Consider the following 21,731-nt stretch of genomic DNA (forward strand, 5'->3'; position numbering starts at 1 on the left):
TCTTGGACACTCGCTGTCCAAGGAGGGAAGGCAGCTTACACCGGACCGCATTCAGTTAATAGCTAACATGCCAACACCCAAGACACAAAAGGAGGTGCGGGCTTTCATAGGTCTCACTTCATATTGCAGGCAGTGGATCCCTCAGTACGCATTTCTAGCAAAACCACTCATTCAGTTAACCCCACAGGAGGCAGCCACATCGACTGTTCTCCCTTGGACTCAGGAACATACACAAGCTTTTGAAAGCCTAAAGAAAGCTTTATGTCAAGCACCTGTTTTAGCAACGCCATGTTACAGAAAACAGTTTACACTCTTTGTTACAGAACGCGAAGGTACTGCCTTGTCAGTACTCACACAGGAACAAGCAGGAGCACACAAACCATGTGCTTATTTTTCTAGTACATTAGATCCCGTAGCTCAGGCTTTGCCTGCATGCCTGAAATCAGTGGCAGCGACAGCTTTAGCAATCAGACAAAGCGATGCCATAGTGTTAGGACATCCATTGACAGTTCAAGTACCACACGCAGTAGAGGTTCTTGTAAACAGAACACAAACACAACACTTGACTATAGCGCGACTTACAGGATACGAGCTTACATTGTTTCAGCCACACATAGAAATCAGACGCTGTAACACATTGAATCCTGCCACACTTTTGCCAGTAACCGGAACAGATCCACTAGCTCATGACTGTATTGAAGTTATTACTATAACGACAAAACCCAGACAAGACTTAACCGATGTCCCATTGTCAGATCCAGACCTGACATTGTATGTAGATGGTTCATGTATGAGAACAAGTACAGGAGAGTTAGTGGCTGCTTACGCAGTCACAACAGATACTGAAGTCATTGAAACTAATCGTATAAATACTTTGTCAGCTCAAGCCGCAGAGCTCATCGCTCTGACACAAGCCTGTATTCAAGCCACAAGTAAAAAAGTCAACATATACACTGATTCACGTTATGCATTCGGAGTTGTACATGACTTCGGCGTGCTGTGGCGAGAGAGAGGTTATTTAACTTCCCACGGTGCCCACATTCAGCACGGACCCCTCATTCATGCCTTATTAGATGCAATACATCTACCTACTGCAATATCAATTATGAAATGTAAGGCTCATACGAAGGTTACTGATATCATTTCCCAAGGCAATGATCTAGCCGACAGAACAGCTAAACAGACTGCTCAAACTCAAACCCCCGACATGATGAAGACAATAGTCCCGACACCGACACAGTGTATGACAGTTAAAGATCCTACTCTTGACGTAATTGACATACAGACACATGCTACACCAGACGAAATAAAGAAATGGACTGAATTAGGAGGGATCCAGACGGACCAAGGATGGATGATGAAGGAAAAGTCTGTATGGTTCCTTCCTGATTCAATGGTCCAAGTTATAATTAACACTATACATAGTCCAGCACATCTAGGAGAAAAAGCTATGCTAGACAGCATTCAACACATTTGGTTCAATAAACATTTACGAGCAGCAGCCAAACAAAAAGTCCGTACCTGTATGATCTGTTGCCAGTTCAACCCAGGAAAAAGCGTTCCCGTAGAACAGGGTGGATTTCATCCTCCTGATCACCCTTTTGAAGCCCTCCAGATGGACTATATCCAGATGGAACGATGTCGAGGATTCAAATATGTTCTCGTAGTTGTCTGCGCTCTGTCCCGTTGGACGGAGGCATACCCGGTTTCAGATTACACTGCCCCGACTACTGCCAAACAGTTAGTTCGAGAATTCTTCCCACGATACGGTTTACCACGTGTTGTCTACTCAGATAACGGCCAGCCGTTCTCATCCGAATTAATGAAACATGTTTCACTTCTGTTAGGATATCAGTGGAAATTCCACTGCGTCCGACACCCCGAGGCAGCAGGTCTCGTAGAAAGACATAATCAGATACTGAAAATCAGATTGTCCAAAATATGCAGAGAGAAAGGTGTCGACTGGGTAGTAGCGTTACCAGTTGCACTCTTTTACATGAGAATGGTAGCACACTCTCGAACAGGGCTATCCCCGTATGAGGTGATCTTCGGCAGACCACCAAATATGTGGGGGACGCCTATACCACGCAAAATAACTGATGTTGACTGTAATATGCTGACAGATTACTTGGCTTCCTTGATGTCTGCACTACAATCTTGTCGTTCACAGGTAGCTGCAGCTTTTCCCGACAACACTGAGGTGAAACCCCATGACGTAGTTCCGGGTGATCTCGTATTTGTGAGAAATTTCGACCGAAAGACTCAGCTGGAGCCCAGGTGGAAGACACCCAAGTTGGTTCTGCTCACGACAAGGACAGCCGTGAAGATCGAGGGCCGCAAGGGCTGGATTCATTCAAGTCATATCAAGAAATTTCATGGACTATCCTCGGATATAGACATTGTGCCCTGCACTCCCTCACAGACTGATTCAAAACTTCCTTTTGTTGAACAGAGCAACTCTGAACACTATAAACTAAAGCTTAGGCCCAACCAGTCGAGCAATTTGATTGTTTAAGTCCTCTCCAAGGTGAAGCGGTTGAATTGTCTCTGACATGTATCCCTTGGACCTGAGTAGAGAAAGCACCCGGAAAATGTTGAAACGACAGGCGTATTGTAAATCACTGCGTAGCCACTGTATAGTGACATTATTAATCTTGTTTTTCTTAAGTCTTTTAATAATTACTGCAAGTATATTGTTGCACATATATTACCCTATTGCCAGAAATGTTTACAATGTTACTGCTGAACATTCTTTTAGTGACCTACCGCCGCATGAATTGTCTTATAGACTTGCGCTGCGCAATAACACTTTCATTAGTATGTTACATCATTCCCATCAGACTAGTAATGCCACCAATTGTTGGGTGTGTGGCCGACTCCCTCCCTATCAGAATTATGAAGGAGTCCTGCCTTTCTTTCCACATCCGTTTACACATAATGGCTCCTGTGGAGCATGGTTCAGTTTAATCAATTCCATAGACTCAGACACAGCAGTTTACCAAGATCATTGGGTATGGGGAAACCTGAACCTAGTTTTACTCAAGGTCTGCTACCCTGACAAGGAGGGTCGCCCCAAAAGAACAGGAAATGATCTAGAAAATGAAGTATATGGATTAGGTAATTTTACACCTAATCTCATGATTCTAAATGTCGTATCCGAAGTTGAACTAGTCTTACCCACCATGTCAGTATTCCCAGCGAAGGGTGAATTGTGTGTAAGAAAGGTTGGTTCCATACATATGGGCCATAGTAAATGCACTACTACAGTAGAATTCAGTGATCAAGGCAAATCTTCATTTAGAGCTTATCGCCACTTCTACTTTATATGTGGTCAGACTGCATATATGCGTCTACCTCTAGATTGGGATGGTACCTGCTACATTGCATTCCTTTTGCCACCTGTTTTCCTAGCTCCTCCTGATTATTATAGAAATATTCATTTAGTACACAACAGAGAGCGGAGAGATCTCCCAATTGTCGATTACACTGAAACAGCATGGGAAAAATACACAGATTTCAATAAAGGCATCTTTCCCTATATAGGTACTGTTACTAATAGTAAACTAATACGTAGATTAACTAGAACCCTTGAAGCAGTAGTGAATGAAACTATTTCCGCCTTAGGCAATTTAACAGAAGAGCAGTCTGCTATGCGGATTGTTGTGCTTCAAAATCGTCTTGTCCTTGACGTCATCCTGGCTGATAGGGGCGGAGCTTGTAGGGTCATCGGATCAAGCTGCTGCGTATTCATACCAGAAAATTCGCCATCAGTATATAAAGCCATAACTCGCCTTCATAAGATTGTAAACCAGATACACCAGAACCCAGGCACTTGGACTTGGTCCAGTTGGTTTTGGAGTGTGATATCAGCCTGGGGATGGAGAGTTCTATCTTTCCTAGGTATTGGCCTTCTCATACTATTCAGTTGCTGTCTATGTCTACAATGTGGACCAGCGATCTGTGGCCTGTGTGCCACATCGTGTATTCCACCACCAAGATTTCATTCGTCACGGAAGAAGAAAGAAGAACAAATGATGCTATATGAACAGATCAATGGATTAATGAAGATTGATATCTCTTGACGGGCAAGTAGGGGACAAGGAGGGAATGTGGAAATATGGATTTTTCTGGTCAGTTATGTCCCCTATCTTGGACCCCAACGGTTCTATGTGCATGTCACAAGTACATGTATGTTCCCTCCAGTTCCAGTTATGAAGACGCAAATACATGTGCGTCCACCGTCAACATGTCCTCTGTCAGATCCGCCATGAATAGGCCGGATATTCCATTCCTAAGTATGAAAGGCCACCGGCTTTATATGGTTCACTTATGCCATTTTACAGTCCAGGCAAGTAGGCCCTGATTCTGTCGTCAAACTCTTCTTGCCTTCTGCCTCTGAAAGCTCCAGTCTGAGCCTGCATCTGTGACCATGAACTTTGTCTCATTCTCTGCGCGGCTCACGAAGCCTGACATCAGCCTATTCTCTGCCAAGAACTGTATTTCACCTTCGAGTTATCTGCTTCCCCCTCAGCCGATGCATTCCTGCCTAGTAGTTTAAGTAAACATTCTTCCAGCCACCGAGCAAAAGGCCCGGCTTCTCTGCCCTTATGCAAGAAATTCATAGTCCTGTTACTATGGAATATTCCTGCCCTCGCATTTAGTGTAGACACTTAGACGCTTGTACACGCACGCACAGTCAGTATAGAATAGATTCTGTTCGAGAGTCCTTCTTTATGGATAACATAGTTCTTTAAACATAGGATGTTAGATATGATTTGGGATTAGGTTGACTTGACCCCCCAGACTTCTTGTCTCCACATGTAGAGCTAAATGTCAAGTCCCCTTCACCCCCTAGTTACACGTCAATTACACGTCATGCTGCTGCGCGCGCATCTATGCCAAGTATTATCTTATGGATCCACCTATATGTGACATCATAACCAATTACGTTCCTTTTTACTCCTCATTACACCCATTTTTGGTTACGCAGATAAATCGTCATTTTCCTTATCAATTGTTACGCCTACTGCATTCGCCTCATTGTAATGTATGATCTATAAAAGTCATTTCATGTCAATAATGTATGTACTTCACTTCCTGAACCTCCGTGGTGATGGAACTTGGAGCAACCGATTATAATCGTTCATTGGAATAAAGCCCATTCCGAACCTCTAATACCACGGATTCTGCCTCTCATTTTACTGAGCTGTTTTATTATGTTTCTGTATCAAATTAAGTCCAGGTAAAGGAATTTTATTTACCACAGACCAGTGCCTCAACTTACACCTGATCCTAGGCAAATACACAGTGGCATCTAGTGGATCAATCTACCTGGGGTTCAAGGACTTGTCCACAGCCTTCGACCTAGTGAATAGGTCCAGGCTGTGGGACATCCTTCTGGAACTGGGGATGGACCCTACCTTGGTTCATTTTCTGGCTGAGGCTCATCGGGACCTAGAAGCGTCCATTAGGATGACGCCGGAAGGAGTTTGTACAGCTGGATTCAAGTCTACCAGAGGGGTGCGACAGGGGTGTATTCTCGCCCCAATGCTATTTACACTCTATATCAACCACCTCGAATCCACACTGGAGCTGGCAACACTTGACGTCCCGCGTTTTGGCGGACTGACCACCCCGGTCCTCCTTTACGCGGACGACGCGGTACTCGTGGCACGTACTCCTCTTGGGCTCCAAAGACTACTGACATCCTTCGATGTCTTTATGACCTCCCTTGACTTAAAAATCAACACAGACAAGTCCCATGTTATGGCTGTAGGCGGCAGAAAAAATAAGGACTTGAAGACCTTCTACTGTGCTAATACTTCTATTTCTAATGTGAGAACTTTCACCTACCTGGGGGTAGTATATGACGATAAGGGCACATGGGCACCTCAAATATCCGTCAAAACTAACGCCATGAAAAGAACAGCAGCCGCCATTGTCGGCTTCTCAAAACGTCTGGGTGGAAAGCCAACGGAAGCGATGCTGGCACTCTACAGAGCAAAATCAATCTCAGTAGTAAGGTACGGGGCTTCCATTTGGGGTTATTCCAACAATATAGAACCAATACAGACGGAAGAAAACAGATTTTTACGTATGCTTATAGGATTACCTCAATCCACAGCCACCTTTTCTGTACATATGGAACTAGGCCAGGGGTACATTAGTGACACCATCAAACAATCCCCTATCTTGATGTGGTTAAAAACATGGCTGAATTCCAATTTAACTCTGAACCACACAATTATGAGAGACTGCCTACTTCTGGACAATATGAAAAATATCCCGTGGCTAGCATATATTAAAAAAACATTAACTTCCCTGGGCCGCCCAGATCTCTTTCATAAACCAGACTGCATCGTTAAGAATGACCTGGAATGGTTCAAAGTGACTTTTTCCCAAGCGAGAGAAATGGAGCGGGAGAGCTGTGAACTTGCGAAACTTACTGTGAGGGAGCATTATATTTCCAAAACTACACCGGCCATTGAACCGTATTTAACAGTAGTGTCTATTCCATTACATCGCTGGTTATTAACCAAACTAAGACTTAACCAGATTCACTTTCTGTTAAATGACTCGAAGGTATGGGCCAAGCCAGAGGACTTAGCGGCCTGTAAATGTGATGGCTTTTCTCTACAGGACACTGCTCATTTTTTGTTCTTCTGTGGTATATACGATCTGCCCAGGAAAAAGTATATTGTTCCATTGCTCAAGAACAAGGGGTTCGTGCAAATCAAGCCTGCACTATTTTTTTTAAAAAAGTTAGATTCTCCACTAACTATGTTTAGTGTTGCTAACTTTCTGGTAGCTGCCTTTCGCCTTAAAAAACGTTCAGGAAATAGACAACTTAACAGTTTTTGACAACACCCGATGTAATTATCGATAAATTTCTGCATTTTTAAAAAAAATCTTGTAAATATTTTAATTGCTCTATTTTAATAGTGACTGTTACCCGATGTAACTGTACCCCTTAATTATGTATTTTATGTCTATGTGCTTTTTATGATTCGTTATGAATCGAAATAAAGTTGTTTTGAATGAATGAATGAATGATGATATTATCATGGTAAAGGCATGTGTGGTAAAGGCATATACGTTGTAAAAATTATCGTACAATATGCATACCTGGTAATGACACACATTGTACAGTCAGCAATGTAAAGGCATGCATGGTAATTGTATGCATGGTGGTTACATCATACAACCGTCTCAGACACCCTCCTCTGGGCTTTATACACTCCCCACAGACTATCAAAGATCCTCAGATCACCCTCAGACAGCTACATCTGGTTCACTGACACCCCAGCCTGCCTTTAAAAAGGTTCAGAGAAGCTCAACTTACACTTTGTCCCCTGCAGCTAGCCCTCCAAAAGTGTAATTTCACTTAAAGTAGCCTAAATGTTTTACATCTTGTATCCGCATTTGTCCATCAGAGACACTTGGCATGCCGTCATATACCTCCAACCAGGTGGTTCAGCTATACATCAGCCTGCCTCAGACACTGCTATCTGGTATTTAAATAACCCAGGTGTGCTCTTAGGGAATCTTTGTGTATTCCCAAAAACATTTAGAATGCTCTCAGATACCCTCAGAATGCCTACACCCACAGCTATTCTCAAGTGACCTCAAATTGTCTATCAATGACCACTGGAGTGGCGCCAGATACTTTCAGCATATCCACAGGATGCCATAAGCCTGTCATCTGCCATTCCTAGCTGGTCTTAACACTTGCTCAGACATCTCCTCTACACTATTGGTCTGAAGAGGGGCACTAAAAAAGGGGGCCACACTATATCATAAGCTGCTAGTTTAAGAAATCCATCATTTCATAGCTGCACATGGGCATAAAAATATGCATGTCCATATTTTATCCTTCAGAGATGATTTGCAGTACACCAAAGTATAAAGACATCCTTGTCTTGTTTAGTGTATATCTTTTAGTTTCTTGATCTAAGAATACTGAGGTGTTTTTTTTTTTTAAATGGACAAAAATCTGATTAGTAAACGTAAATCAATGTAATTATCTTCCAACACGCCTGATTTGCCATATGTGCTCCAGTTGATATTATTTAGAATTATTCCCTTGAAACTTTGCTTGGCCAAATTTAAAAGGTCACAACTGTTTCCAAAGGCCTTTCAGAGTCAATTTTCTCTGCATTACATTTGCTTAATCCGATGTACAATCTCTAAATGACCCCAGAAGGCAGTTGCCATGGGCAAGTTCTGTTTACCTTCTTCTAAACATGAAGTACGTTTGTAAAATTACTACAACTACTAGATGTACAAATATGCTTCTAATACAAACTAGTTTGCATACTTCTCTGAAACAGATTCCTTAGAACAGACATATTTATAGCTGAAGTTTGGTCCGTATGTTCACAAAATTCCATAGCACATTAAAAGGTCTCTTTTGTATACTTAGCCTTGCACCAACGATCCCATGTTATAGGTGAAAACAAACGTGAAATACATTTCAAACCATTGGTTTTTCTGAGCTCTTTCACAAGGAACTCTGCTTCTTCCTGTATCCTCTCCTCAATACTCCTTTTTCCCATCCCAAAGTTCTTCAAAGTCATGACTGAGAATCGACGAATCTGTTTCCACCTCTCGCCATTGCTTGAAAAACCTGCAAAATGATTTGTAGAGAGCATAAGTCTCCTCTGTTGCAGTGGGTCAACTCTTTTTTTTTGTTTCTACCACCGCCTCTCTCTCTGAATTCTGAACAGTTCTCAGAGCAACAGGCTTATAGAATTGACTAGTTGCATAACATGGTAAAAAACATCACATATTCTGTTTGTAGTATGGTCATTGATTAGATTGCAATCATTCTAAGACAGAAATATCACACTGCACACTTATCCTTCTTTACTTGAAATTACCAAAGATGAATGCTGTTTGAACTCCTATAAAAAGATATTGTGATAAGCAGGAATTACTATATTAGAATCTTAGGGAAAAGTAACCTCCCTTACATAGATATCACTAACATGATGCTGTGTTGGTAGGAGACAAATGTTATGTACTAAAAAAATGCTTAGATATTATAACCAGAAGAAAGAGGAGCAGATGAACGTCCCATACCACTAAAACTTAAATGAAAATTTGAAAAGCATTTAACAAAAGAAAGAGATTATACTCCAAAATGGGAATACAGAAATTTCAAAACTGGCAGTACTTAAGGGAAAGCCTTTACGTACATACAATTGAAAGTTTAATCGGATTGTTAGTTTTATCATCTTCATTGGGGGATTTTAGAAAGCACTTCAAAACATTTTATCCTCAGAATACAATGGGCTGAAAAGCTATATATAAGCTGAACAAATATATTATCTACACAGGAACCTAAAATTGGGAAGCTAGACCAAAAGCTGGTAGGCTGTAGAATATTGATAGGTACCTTTGTTCAAATATGTCCCCAGTTCATGACAAAGCCCATAAGAAGTGCAAAAGTTGGGATGAATATGGGTAGAGAAAGCGAAGCCATTTTTAGACGTCTGACTAGGAGATTTTTAAAACCACCTAGAACCTGCATTTTGAAATATGACATTGAACCACAAATGAGGCAACAATCCAAATACAGAACAACTTATGTATTGACTAGAAGGTTCCATCAAACACCAAATTCCAAATTGGAGCCTGTAAATCATATCTCAGTGGAAAACAAGAACACATTCAGCTAAAACATATTGTAGCACCTGGCACCTAGCTTGATCCTCTGCACATCCTTAAATCCTAAAACTAAATATAGACAAGAATATAGGATTCTAATTAAGTAGATGACAAAACTATATTATGATAAAAGAAACTGGTTTACAAAAAATAATAGTCTGAATTGTTAATCATTTGTTTTTTTAATAAAATGCTAAGCATTAATATTAACACTGAATCTCCAAGATGTCCAACATTCAGTCAAGGAAAACTAAATGTCCTAAACTCAATTAGGATAACTGAAAGCACAAAAAGACAGAGTAAATTGAATAGGGACAAAGTAAGGTGGAAATCTGGAGGAAAGGAAGGGGAGATAAAGTGTAGCTACAGTTATAACAAATCTTTGAAGAAAGGGACGGTGCACCATAGAGTTAAATCAAAACTGCTTCCAAAATATCCAAAATATGTCCTTTAATCTTTGTTTACATCTTAAAATTCAGACACAGCCAACGCGTTTCGTTCCATAGGAACTTCGTCAGGGCTGAAAAAAACATAGATACAAACATATATATAAAAAGTGTATGGAAAGAAATGTTAAATATACAGAACACAACACGAAGATCTACAAAACAGATAATAAAAAGATATGTGACATATTACATAAAATAATTCACAACCAGCAAGAAAAACATAGATCAAAACAACAATTATAAAAACAATCACAACTTTGCAAAAAAAAAAACATAAATATACACAAATCACTTAATACATAAGACTCAATGAACTTATTCATATCTGAATACAACATATTCTCAACATAGACAAGACTTGAAGAAACGGGAGAGAACATAAAAACCATAAAGGACAACAAAAGCAGATCATTGGAAACAACATGGGACCCAAATTTCATTACTACAAAATGCAGAAAGACAAATATATTAACATACAATATGACCAACATATCAGACTGAATTGCGTGGACATTAAATCAAACGTATAGAAAAGAAGAGAAAAGAAAAGAAACAAGGAAAAATCAAATTTAACAGAAATATTATAAAGAGAGACAAAGAAAAAGAAAGAAAAAAAACAGAAAAAGAAGAAGAAGAAGAAAAAAGAGAAGAAAAAGAAAAAGAAAGAGAAAAAAAGGGGAGAAAGAGAAGGGAAAAGAGCACAATAATAATCAAAGTAAATATTGTAAATCCAGCATATTACAATGAAAGCAAATAAAGAGAAACCTATTAAGAATAGTGAAAAGATGTTAAAAAAATGTAACAAAAATATTACACAAAAAAATTACAAAAATATTACAAAAGAGAAGGAGGAGGAGCCCATAACAAAAGATATAATGTTCTTACCAAAAAATTCACAGATAGACAAATCTGAGAAATCCATAAACAATTAAGTCCAGAGTAGTACTGATTATGCCGCCTCATAGAACAAAATGCAAGATCACGTTCATCATTTGGTAGCCAAGCAGAAAGATTGAGACAATATTAAATCATAACGGGCAAGAGCATGTACCAAGAAGCAAGTGTCCTACCTCTTAGAATAAAAGGAATCATATGGTCGCAATAGTGGAACCCCTGGATCCGTACATAATACATACCATCCAGTACCAATCAAAAGACCTAATAATAAACAGAACAAAATTAAACCACCTAAGATTAAATAAATATACACATAACAGAAAACACCCCTAACAGAAAAAGGGCCTAATATAGAGCTCATTGTATTTAGAGGCACCCTCTTACCTCCGTACACGATATGCAATAATGAAATCAACAATGTTGTTGTATATTTAAAAGCCCATGTCATGGCCAAATTTACTGAAAAGAGAAAGCGATAATCGCCATAAATACGCGTTCCCCACATGTCCTAAAAAACGATAGTTTCATTAATAAATAGGCAGACAATAATAAATAAACAGGTTTGATCTATTGCTATGGACTTAAACTTTATTCAAAACCTGGCAAACATGTAACGACTAAAAAGTATATGTAATGCCGAGAAAATATAACACCTACACCTAGACCGAAATGCTCATTGCATATGAAATTTATGTGAATATATAATGGACCTAAATCAATCCCGCTTTCAGTCGGGCCAAATGTATGCCCCAAACATAGCGAGACAAAAAAAAATAATAGAAAATAATTAAATAAATAAAACAAAATAGCCAATTTAACTGGTCACGGATAACCGGTAGTAACAGTGAACAGGTAATGAATGTTAAAGCATCGCAGACAAGGCTGCACGTAAGGAATGTGTCTGTTAGTAAAACACATCTGAGTGGTATTAACGGTCACCATACCGCGTGATCGATAAGGCCTCTTCCTTCCAAAAAGAACTGGCCAAACTCAGAATAAGCAACCGCCTCCAACAAAAAAGAGATCAAACAAAACGAGGCAGGGAGGGAGGAGGTCAAAGGGTAGATACAAGAGGAAATGTTACAAACAAATCAGGCATGGTGACCAAACCGAAGAAATAGTGAATAGGAAACTCTGTACTTTAAATGATCCCATCATTTGTCAAGATGTTAGTACTGATCTGAAAATTGTTAATTTATCCAATAAAATTTTGGACACTGATGAAAAGAACGTTCTGAGTAAGGGTCTCAATTTCTGCCCTACACAAGGGGGGGATTTTGTTAATGTACACATTGACCTATTTAAGTTCATCAGGGTATTGAAGCTTAAGGACTACTTTTCAAATAGACCGTATGATCCAGGGGGAACCATTAGGACCCACAGTGTTGGAACACATACTATACGGGAGGTCCGTGACATACATTGTTTATTGACGTTGAATCCAGATGATGATTTAGGTATCACCTCAGTATTTAAAGATCTTGACATCAGTCATAATGCTAGCGTGGATAGTGGACTTCATCTCAAATCTCAGTTTACACCTACACATTCTTATCATCATAACATTGATACGTTTTATGATAAGGTTGCAGAAGATCTATATGACCTAGAAATCCCACAAAGATTCACACCAAAGTCCACTTTTAACATCACAGTGGCTAAAAGATTGGCTCTCAAAAGACTTAATAACGATCTCAATATTGTAATAAGAGAAGCCGATAAGGGTGGAAATATTGTCTTGATGAATCATGCAGATTATATGCAGGAAACAGCGAGACAACTTAGTAATAACTTGTACTATCGGGAAATCAAGAATAACCTTATCCCTAAAAGCACTGTAATGATAAATGCAAAATTGCTGGAGTGGAGGGAATCTGGTTTGCTCAATGAAGATGAACTTCGATTTATGTGGGTTGAATGTCCAGCTTTCCCATGTATTTATGTACTGCCAAAGGTGTACAAGGGCGGACAGTTTCCGCTGGGCAGACCTATAATTGCCGGAGTGGGATCACCTACGGAGAAACTTTCACAATTTGTTGATTCAATACTTCAAAAGTACGTACCTAATTTACCATCTTACATTAGGAACAGTAAAGACATTCTTATGAAGTTTAGAGATTTTGACTGGTCTGATGACTTAATGTTTGTAACTTTAGATGTAGAAAGTCTCTACACCTGCATAGATAAGAAATTCGGTGTGATAGCAATACAATCATTCCTTGACAAAGACGATGCAGGAGTTTTTGATTACAATGAAATGATTATTTCCATGATTGATATCATCCTAAAACAACAATTTTTTTCTTTTTGATAATCGCTGGTTCCAGCAGATACACGGGACCGCGATGGGCTCCAAGTTTACTCCCTCTTATGCCTGTCTCTTTATGGGGTGGTTTGAGAGAGAGCATGTTTGGAGCAGGGATGCCTCCCCTTGGACTAATAACATTGTGTACTGGGGGAGGTATATTGACGGTGATCTGCCTTTGGTCAGGGTCGACTGACCAGTTAAATCAGTATGTGGCCTTTCTTAACACTAACATCTATAATGTTAAATTCACTATGAGTTGTCATAAGGAACGTATCAACTTCCTCGATGTACAGTTCTACATTAAGCATGGCCAGATACACAGCACATTATACAGGAAAGAGACTTCGTGCAACGCCGTATTACATGCGACAAGTGCACATCCCAGTTTGTTTAAGAATAACATCCCATTTGGTGAAATGGTGAGAATCAGACGTGATTGCAGTGAGGAAGAAATTTTCAATATTCACATCAAGGATTCGAAAAACAGATTCTCTAAGAGGGGGTATGAACAAGAAGTTTTGGATCGAGCAGAATTGAGAATCACATGAGTAGGAATGACACACTACAGGAGAAACATCCTAGGGAGGTGACCAGTACTAAGGCAAGGTTTATAACCCAATATACAGTTCACAGCGGTGCTATCTTTAACATTTTCCGGAAACATTGGCACCTTTAAACTGAAGTTTCAGGCCTGAAAGATGTAATTGAGAATAAACCATCAAATACATATAGGAGGGGTATTTACTTGAAAAAAAAACCTGTGTCCCAGCTATGTAGTAACACCTAAAACGATACAAACATGGTTACCGGCCAAACCTAAAGGCTTTTTTACCTGTGGGACATGTAATGTCTGTCCCTTAGGTAAGAACAAAACTTTTGAATTTGGGTATAACACCAGTAAAAAGCACACGATTGATCACTTCCTGAATTGTAACACCACACATGTGGTTTACGTTCTGGGATGTAGATGTGGAACCATTTATGTTGGCAGTACTATTCGCAGCCTGAAATTAAGGATTCAGGAACATCGACGTGCCATAAAAACTAATGATATTAGGTATCCGATTACCAATCATTAAGTTAGGGAACATCCGGAAGACTTATCCTTTTTGTTCCATGCTATTGATCATGTCCCGGTACCAGTAAGAGGTGGCAACAGGGAGCTGTTGTTATGACAGAAGGAATCCAAATGGAGATGTCGTCTGAGAGCAACGAGTCTGGGGCACAATACAGATGGGGAGATGCACTATTTTCTCTAGTGTTATTGCTTATGTCTCCCTGTTAATCATATTTGGCTCATCACTTTTTGCAAATGTTTACTTTGAATGATGAACTTCAGTTAAATGAGTAGGATAACGTCGGATATCCATTACATGTATTATTCTTCTTTTGAAAAAAATTTCCCTTTTTCTTTTTCCTTTTTAACTATACATTTTTGTCTATATATATATTTTTCTACATACATTGGTTAGTTACTTTTTTCTTTTATTTTATCCTTCTTCCTCTCTCTTTCTTTCCCTTTCTTCTTTCTTGTTATATATTGGGCCGTCTGTTTTGTCTTTTATATGGTATTCTTCATTTTGTATTGACACTTTTTGGGTTTTTGTGTTATCTCACTCATTATTCAATTTTGCCTTTAACCAGATAGCTTAATTTAATATGGACTACTCAACTACAAATTTTTGGCATTTTTTGTATCTTTACATTTCTGACTGCTCAAATTTATAATATCTTAAATGATCTGAAACACTTGGCTAAAGTTTCAAATATGACCTCTAGTCAAATTGGTCATATTGTCATGTGGTTCTGATTACATCGCGCTGCTTGTAATGTTTGGTACTTTTAACATGGCGTATCGCCTTGACATTACGGCACGTAGTTTCTCTTTCCCATCTGATGCGGTTGCTCAATAACCCATAACGTTGATGACTTCTATCGTACTAAAAAATTTGTTTAATTTTTGTAATTTTGATTGTTTTATTTCAAATTTTTCAAATGGTTTGGGATATATTGCCTAAGTATTCAAATGGATTTTTAGGCTAATCAATTCCTTTTACCTTCAACTTACACTGTGCTTAATGTACCGCGCTGTCTTTTACGCGCGGTCTTTCAAGATGGCGTTATCGTCTCAATGATTTTGGTCATAGTACTTTTTAATTGGATGCGGTCATGAAGCAACCCATAGTGTAGTTGACTCCCGTTACATAGTTTTTAAGTTGGTTTTATGTCTTTAATTTTGATTATCTACTATTGTTATATTTCGGGTTTATTTTATTTAGTATCAAATAAAAAAAAAAATGTTTGACTCTTTAGGGATATTTTTTTCCATTACTGATTTTTCACAAATTAGTATTGATGTTGTCCCAAAAAATGTTTTGTTCTGTTTTAATTTACTTTTTGTTTTGTAATATTTGTATAGGAACTTATTGGGAGTACGTAGAGTGAATATAAGGTTGTTTCGCCGTATAATGCTTTGTGTTCGTCTACCATTGAAACATGGCGTTGGTCTGTATCAGATTCTCAGTATTACTTGACAACACTGAGCCGTTTGATCACGTGTACATTTAGACACGTGATTGGACTGACAAGACCTATTATGGGCGTGAGCATCATGGTGTACGGTTTGACCGCGAAATACGAAGAGGGAGCTTACAGCAACAAAGTAAAGGAGACTTTTTAGATCCTTCTTCTTTACTATGGCTCAGATGGTTATGGGGTGCTGATCTTGCTTTGCGATTCGCTTTTATCGAGCATGCGGTATGGAGACCGTTAATACCACTCAGATGTGTTTTACTAACAGACACATTCCTTACGTGCAGCCTTGTCTGCGATGCTTTAACATTCATTACCTGTTCACCGTTACTACAGGTTATCTGTGACCAGTTAAATTGGCTATTTCGTTTTATTTATTTAATTTAAAAAAAAAATTTTTAAATGTTGTCTCGCTATGTTTGGGGCATACATTTGGCCCGACTGAAAGCGGGATTGATTTAGGTCCATTATATATTCACATACATTTCGTATGCAATGAGCATTTCGGTCTAGGTGTAGGTGTTATATTTTCTCGGCACTACATATACTTTTTAGTCGTTACATGTTTGCCAGGTTTTAAATACAGTTTGAGTCCGTAGCAATAGATCAAACATGTTTATTTATTATTGTCTGCCTATTTATTAATGAAACTATCGTTTTTTAGGACATGTGGTGAACGCGAATTTAAAGGCGATTATCGCTTTCTCTTTTCAGGAAATTTGGCCATGACATTGACTTTTAAATATGCAACGACATTGTTGATTTGATTATTGCATATTGTGTACGGAGGTAAGAGGGTGCCTCTAAACACAATGAGCTCTATATTAGGCCCTTTTTCTGTTAGGGGTGTTTTCTGTTATGTGTATATTTATTTAATCTTAGGTGGTTTAATTTTGTTCTGTTTATTATTAGGTCTTTTGATTGTTACTGGATGGTACGTATTATGTACGGATCCAGGGGTTCCACTATTGCGACCATAGGATTCTTTTTATTCTAAGAGGTAGGACACTTGCTTCTTGGTACATGCTCTTGCCCGTTATGATTTAATATTGTCTCAATCTTTCTGCTTGGCTACCAAATGATGAACGTGATTTTGCATTTTGTTCTATTAGGCGGCATAATCAGTACTACTCTGGACTTAATTGTTTATGGATTTCTCAGATTTGTCTAACCCTGAATTTTTTGGTAAGAACATATTATCTTTTTTTATGGGCTCCTCCTCCTTCTCATTTGTAATATTTTTGTGTAATATTTTTGTTACATTTTTTGAACATCTTTTCACTATTCTTAATAGGTTTCTCCTTATTTGCTATCATTGTAATATGCTGGATTTATGATATTTACTTTGATTATTATTTTGCTCTTTTCCCTTCTCTTTCTCCCCTTTTTTTCTCTTTCTTTTTCTTTTTCTTCTCTTTTTTCTTCTTCTTCTTCTTTTTCTGTTTCTTTCTCTTTTTCTTTCTTTTTCTTTGTCTCTCTTTATAATATTTCTGTTATATTTGATTTTCCCTTGTTTCTCTTCTTTTCTCTTCTTTTCTATATGTTTGATTTAATGTCCACGCAATGGATTCTGATATGTTGGTCATATTGTATGTTAATATATTTGTCTTTCTGCATTTTGTAGTAATGAAATTTGGGTCCCATGTTGTTTCCAATGATCTGCTTTTATTGTCCTTTATGGTTTTTATGTTCTCTCCCGTTTCTTCAAGTCTTGTCTATGTTGAGAATATGTTGTATAAAGATATGAATAAGTTGATTGAGTCTTATGTATTAAGTGATCTGTGTATATTTATGTTGGTTTTTTATGCAATGTTGTGATTGTTTTTATAATTGTTGTTTTGATCTATGTTTTTCTTGCTGGTTGTGAATTCTTTTATGTAATATGTCACATATCTTTTTATTATCTGTTTTGTAGATCTTCGTGTTGTGTTCTGTATACTTATTATTTCTTTTCATACACTTTTTATATATATATTTGTATCTATGTTTTTTTCAGCCCTGACGAAGTTCCTATGGAACGAAATGCGTTGGCTGTGTCTGAATTTTAAGATTTAAACAAAGATTAAAGGACATATTTTGGATATTTTGGAAGCAGTTTTGATTTAACTCTATGGTGCACCGTCCCTTTCTTCAAAGATTTGTGTATCTGGTCTACAGTAGAGCATAAGTGCGGCTTGCTCTGGAAGTTGTTTGCACAAATTTGAAATTTTGGATTTACATTGAAATTGAGGTGCTGAACACTGGTCAGTTGTACTGTTCTTTTTCACAAGTTATAACAAATACAGGGAAAGACGTAGAGCCCATAAAAGGTGAATGAATACAAAAAAACATCCTCCATACTTAACTCTAAAAATTGATTTTAATGTGGTGCATTCAGTATGTTATAGTCTTTAGTTCTGCATAAAGAGTAAAGATAGTTTTCATTACTCACCAAAATCTTGTATAACTTTATCAAATATGGGTGAGGCTCCTCTTCCAATGAATGCATCCCCATGATCTTCAAGGGCTTCTTTTACCGCATCATATCCACACAACACTACCACTGGTTTTGGGCCCAGATACACTGTGTATACTGGGCCATACTTCTTGCTCAGCTGTCAATCAAAAGAAAATTATAATCACCATCCACAGCATCGAACATTTATGAACCACTTTTTCAAGGACCAACTCATCTAAAACCACTGGTTTTGAACTCCATGATGTACCTCCACCTGAATCAAGAGCCCACCGCCTATAAGGACAGAGAAAAGGCCCCATCACTGTTACAAGGAGAACATTCTTTTAGTTTTTGGGAAAATGTTAAGAAATACTGAATTTGGGTGCAGTGTGTTCTAAATACCTTCGCCAAAAAAAACCTATATATAATCTGCCAACTCTACTAGTTTGAAATGAGGAATGATAGTCATGCATGAATTTCAGAGCAGATACTCTTGGGGTATATATCAAAATATCTTCTACACCATTTACAAAACAATCTGAAGTCTTCAACTTCTCTGCAGTTCATATACATGATCCTATTTATTTAGCTTCTGTATCAGAACTCTGCACCACATTTTAGTCCCACTTAATGACAACCCAACTCATTAATCCAAGTAGATTTCAAGCAACATACCCACCAATGGATTACCTCCTTCTTCAGAAGGAATGAATGAACACATAGGGTGAAGGAAGACTCCTGTGGTACCATGCAAGTAAGAGTGATATTTGTCTCATAATCTATTGGTAAAAAGATCGAAAATAACTTACTAGGCAGAATAGTTACCCTTCTGGCCTGGTACTCGAAGGAAAACAATAATAATAAAACACAATGGACAAGTTCTTTAGATCCAAAAAAGCTTACTTCAGTAATTACTAGTCATCACACTATCCCACACAGAGAGATCTCATCTCTCCCTTTCTGATGAGGGGTCATATAGTGAGACAACAGCTGATGGAAAAGTGGCTGGGTATCTAGATAGTCTTAAAATTGCAGCATGGATTCCTTGTCAAGCAGTTCAGAAGCCAAAGCAGGATATTAACTGGCATTAATTGAGCAGAGTAGATTGAACCAGCTACTATTTTAAATAGGTGAATTAAACAAACCCTACTACGGTGACCAGGATCTGATCAACATCGGTGACATTTTGTTGACCCCTGATAAAGGGATAAGAATCTTTGGGCTAAAGACTACCCCACCCAGTCAGGGAAGGCACAGTTCAAAGATTCTGTTAGTGTAAGCAACAATAATTCAAGAAAGAAGCAGTGTTGGAGCCATCTCCGAAATGAAATGGACAGATAGTCTACAGGAAGGTGCAGAAGTAGGAGTGGACCAATTTGCTTTCGGTGGAGATTAAACAATGACCATAAATCCAGTATGGTCACAGGCATGAGAAGACTGAAGGTCATGTCAATAGAGAGTGGATTTGTTTTTTTTGTCCTCATTAGCCTTGATTACCAATCAATGGTATAGAGAGTGGATTGACTAAGAATTTCTGGGAGACCATGTTGTATTCTGTTGTTTATCAACCATTAGATGCATTGAAAGTAACAATAAATATTCAGAAAATGGCTTAATCACAGACCAGTGAGCAAAGCTATGGCCGAAGCGCATCTGGGCAGCTGATATCACAATGAATCATTTTTGCTGCAGAATCGTTGGTGTAACACAGTTGTTTTGTTTGCTGTGATTTTGGTTTAATATTATCAGCATTTCCAGCCCAACTGCGTGCGACCATCGCAAGTGGGATTAGGGGAACTACTGGGAGACAACAAGCAGATTTTGATCAATGGTTTCAGACACCCGCCTAATTGAATAAAGCAATACAGCAGACAAAAGGCAGTGGCTCAACTACCCCACAGGAGGACTGTTTAATTAAACTTGGAGGATGCGAGGTTTCGGCACGGGAAGGGGTAAGTGGTCAAATCGCGAGCAGTGCTTACAACATGCAGACGAGTCCTTTTATGTCATAAACATTTGTATTATATTTGGGCAGATGGGACTCACTCCCCCAAAAAGTTAAGGATCAGCCCGAGTTGTTGGGTCAAGGAGCAGCTGACGATTAATCATTATGGCTGCTAACAGAGAGGCAAAAAGATGGGAGGAAGCAGATACAATGTTTGTAGATATGCATAAGACTTTGATGTCAACAGGAACTAATAATCGGATGTCATTTACTAAGCAACAGAAATATGGCAAACATGAAACATTCCATCAGAAATAAATGGATGCAAAGGAAATGTTTTGAGGAGTTTATAAAGGAGAGGGAGCAAAGACTGAACAAAATGGAGAAAGAGATATTGTCACAAACTCCTTGTCACAAGCATTAAAATAAGTTTTAAAAGTCCATTTCCTCAGCATGTTTTATCAATAATGTTCCAATGCTTCAACAACACGGTATATTGTATTAGTGTAATGTCTTTATTGTTATGTTTTTGTGTGCTTTAACACTCATGCCAGTAAGGGGCTTCATTGTGTGACTCATTTGTTTGTGCTGACTCTGGGGACGTCATTGTTGTTTCCCTTTGGCAGCAGGTTCAAGTTTTGGAACATGCTTGAAGGCACCGCCTTCTGAGATGGGACCTCTAATTAAAGAGGATGCAGCCTTTCGGCTGTGCTTGCTATTCATTTTCAGTTTTGAAAGGAACTGCCACTTTGAGGAGAAATACATCCAAGCAGTTATCTCAGTTTCAGAGAGCTGTTACAGTCTTCCTACAGATCAAGGCTGCACGTGTTTCCTGATGCTTCGATCTCTAAATATATGCTTTCAATCCCCACTCACCTTATGCATATATTCAGATGAGGTACAGTCTTCTGGTGCTCAAACAGAAATTTTTCTGGCGATTTGGAGATAACACCACTCCAATAAGGTAGTGAAATGGGGGCACGTTAAGGTCTGCACTAGTGGTTGGTGAAGGGAGATCAACCAACCATGGCACAAGAGAGACATTGGGAGCTAACTCCTGCTTCCCCCTCAGTAGAGATTTGTCTTTGGATATATAGGCTTGTTTTAGGCACTCGCAATGAACTTTGAAAAGAACAGTTACAGCTTTTGATTCAGGAATATCAAGAATTTACTATGTTATTTAACATAAGGAACTGTAATTCTGGACTTTGCCCTCTTAGTAGAAACAACAAGCGATTTCTTGTATCAAATGTAAGAACAATTATTTGGGAAAGTAGAACTGAGAATTGTTGACTAAACTTTTCCTTCCAAGTCTCCTTCCCTGCAGTACACACCCTAACATCCCTTCCCCCATTTGAACAAATCAATACACTGGTGAAATATAAAACTCAGAGTCGGGCTGCCAGAACAAGGGAATCACTTCAAAGAACAAGGCCTGACAGGGAATAAGAACAGAAAACTACAAATCTATAAGGAACAATAATGATTATAAAT

Source organism: Triturus cristatus, chromosome 9, assembly GCF_964204655.1.
Source record: "Triturus cristatus chromosome 9, aTriCri1.1, whole genome shotgun sequence".
NCBI lineage: Eukaryota > Metazoa > Chordata > Amphibia > Caudata > Salamandridae > Triturus > Triturus cristatus.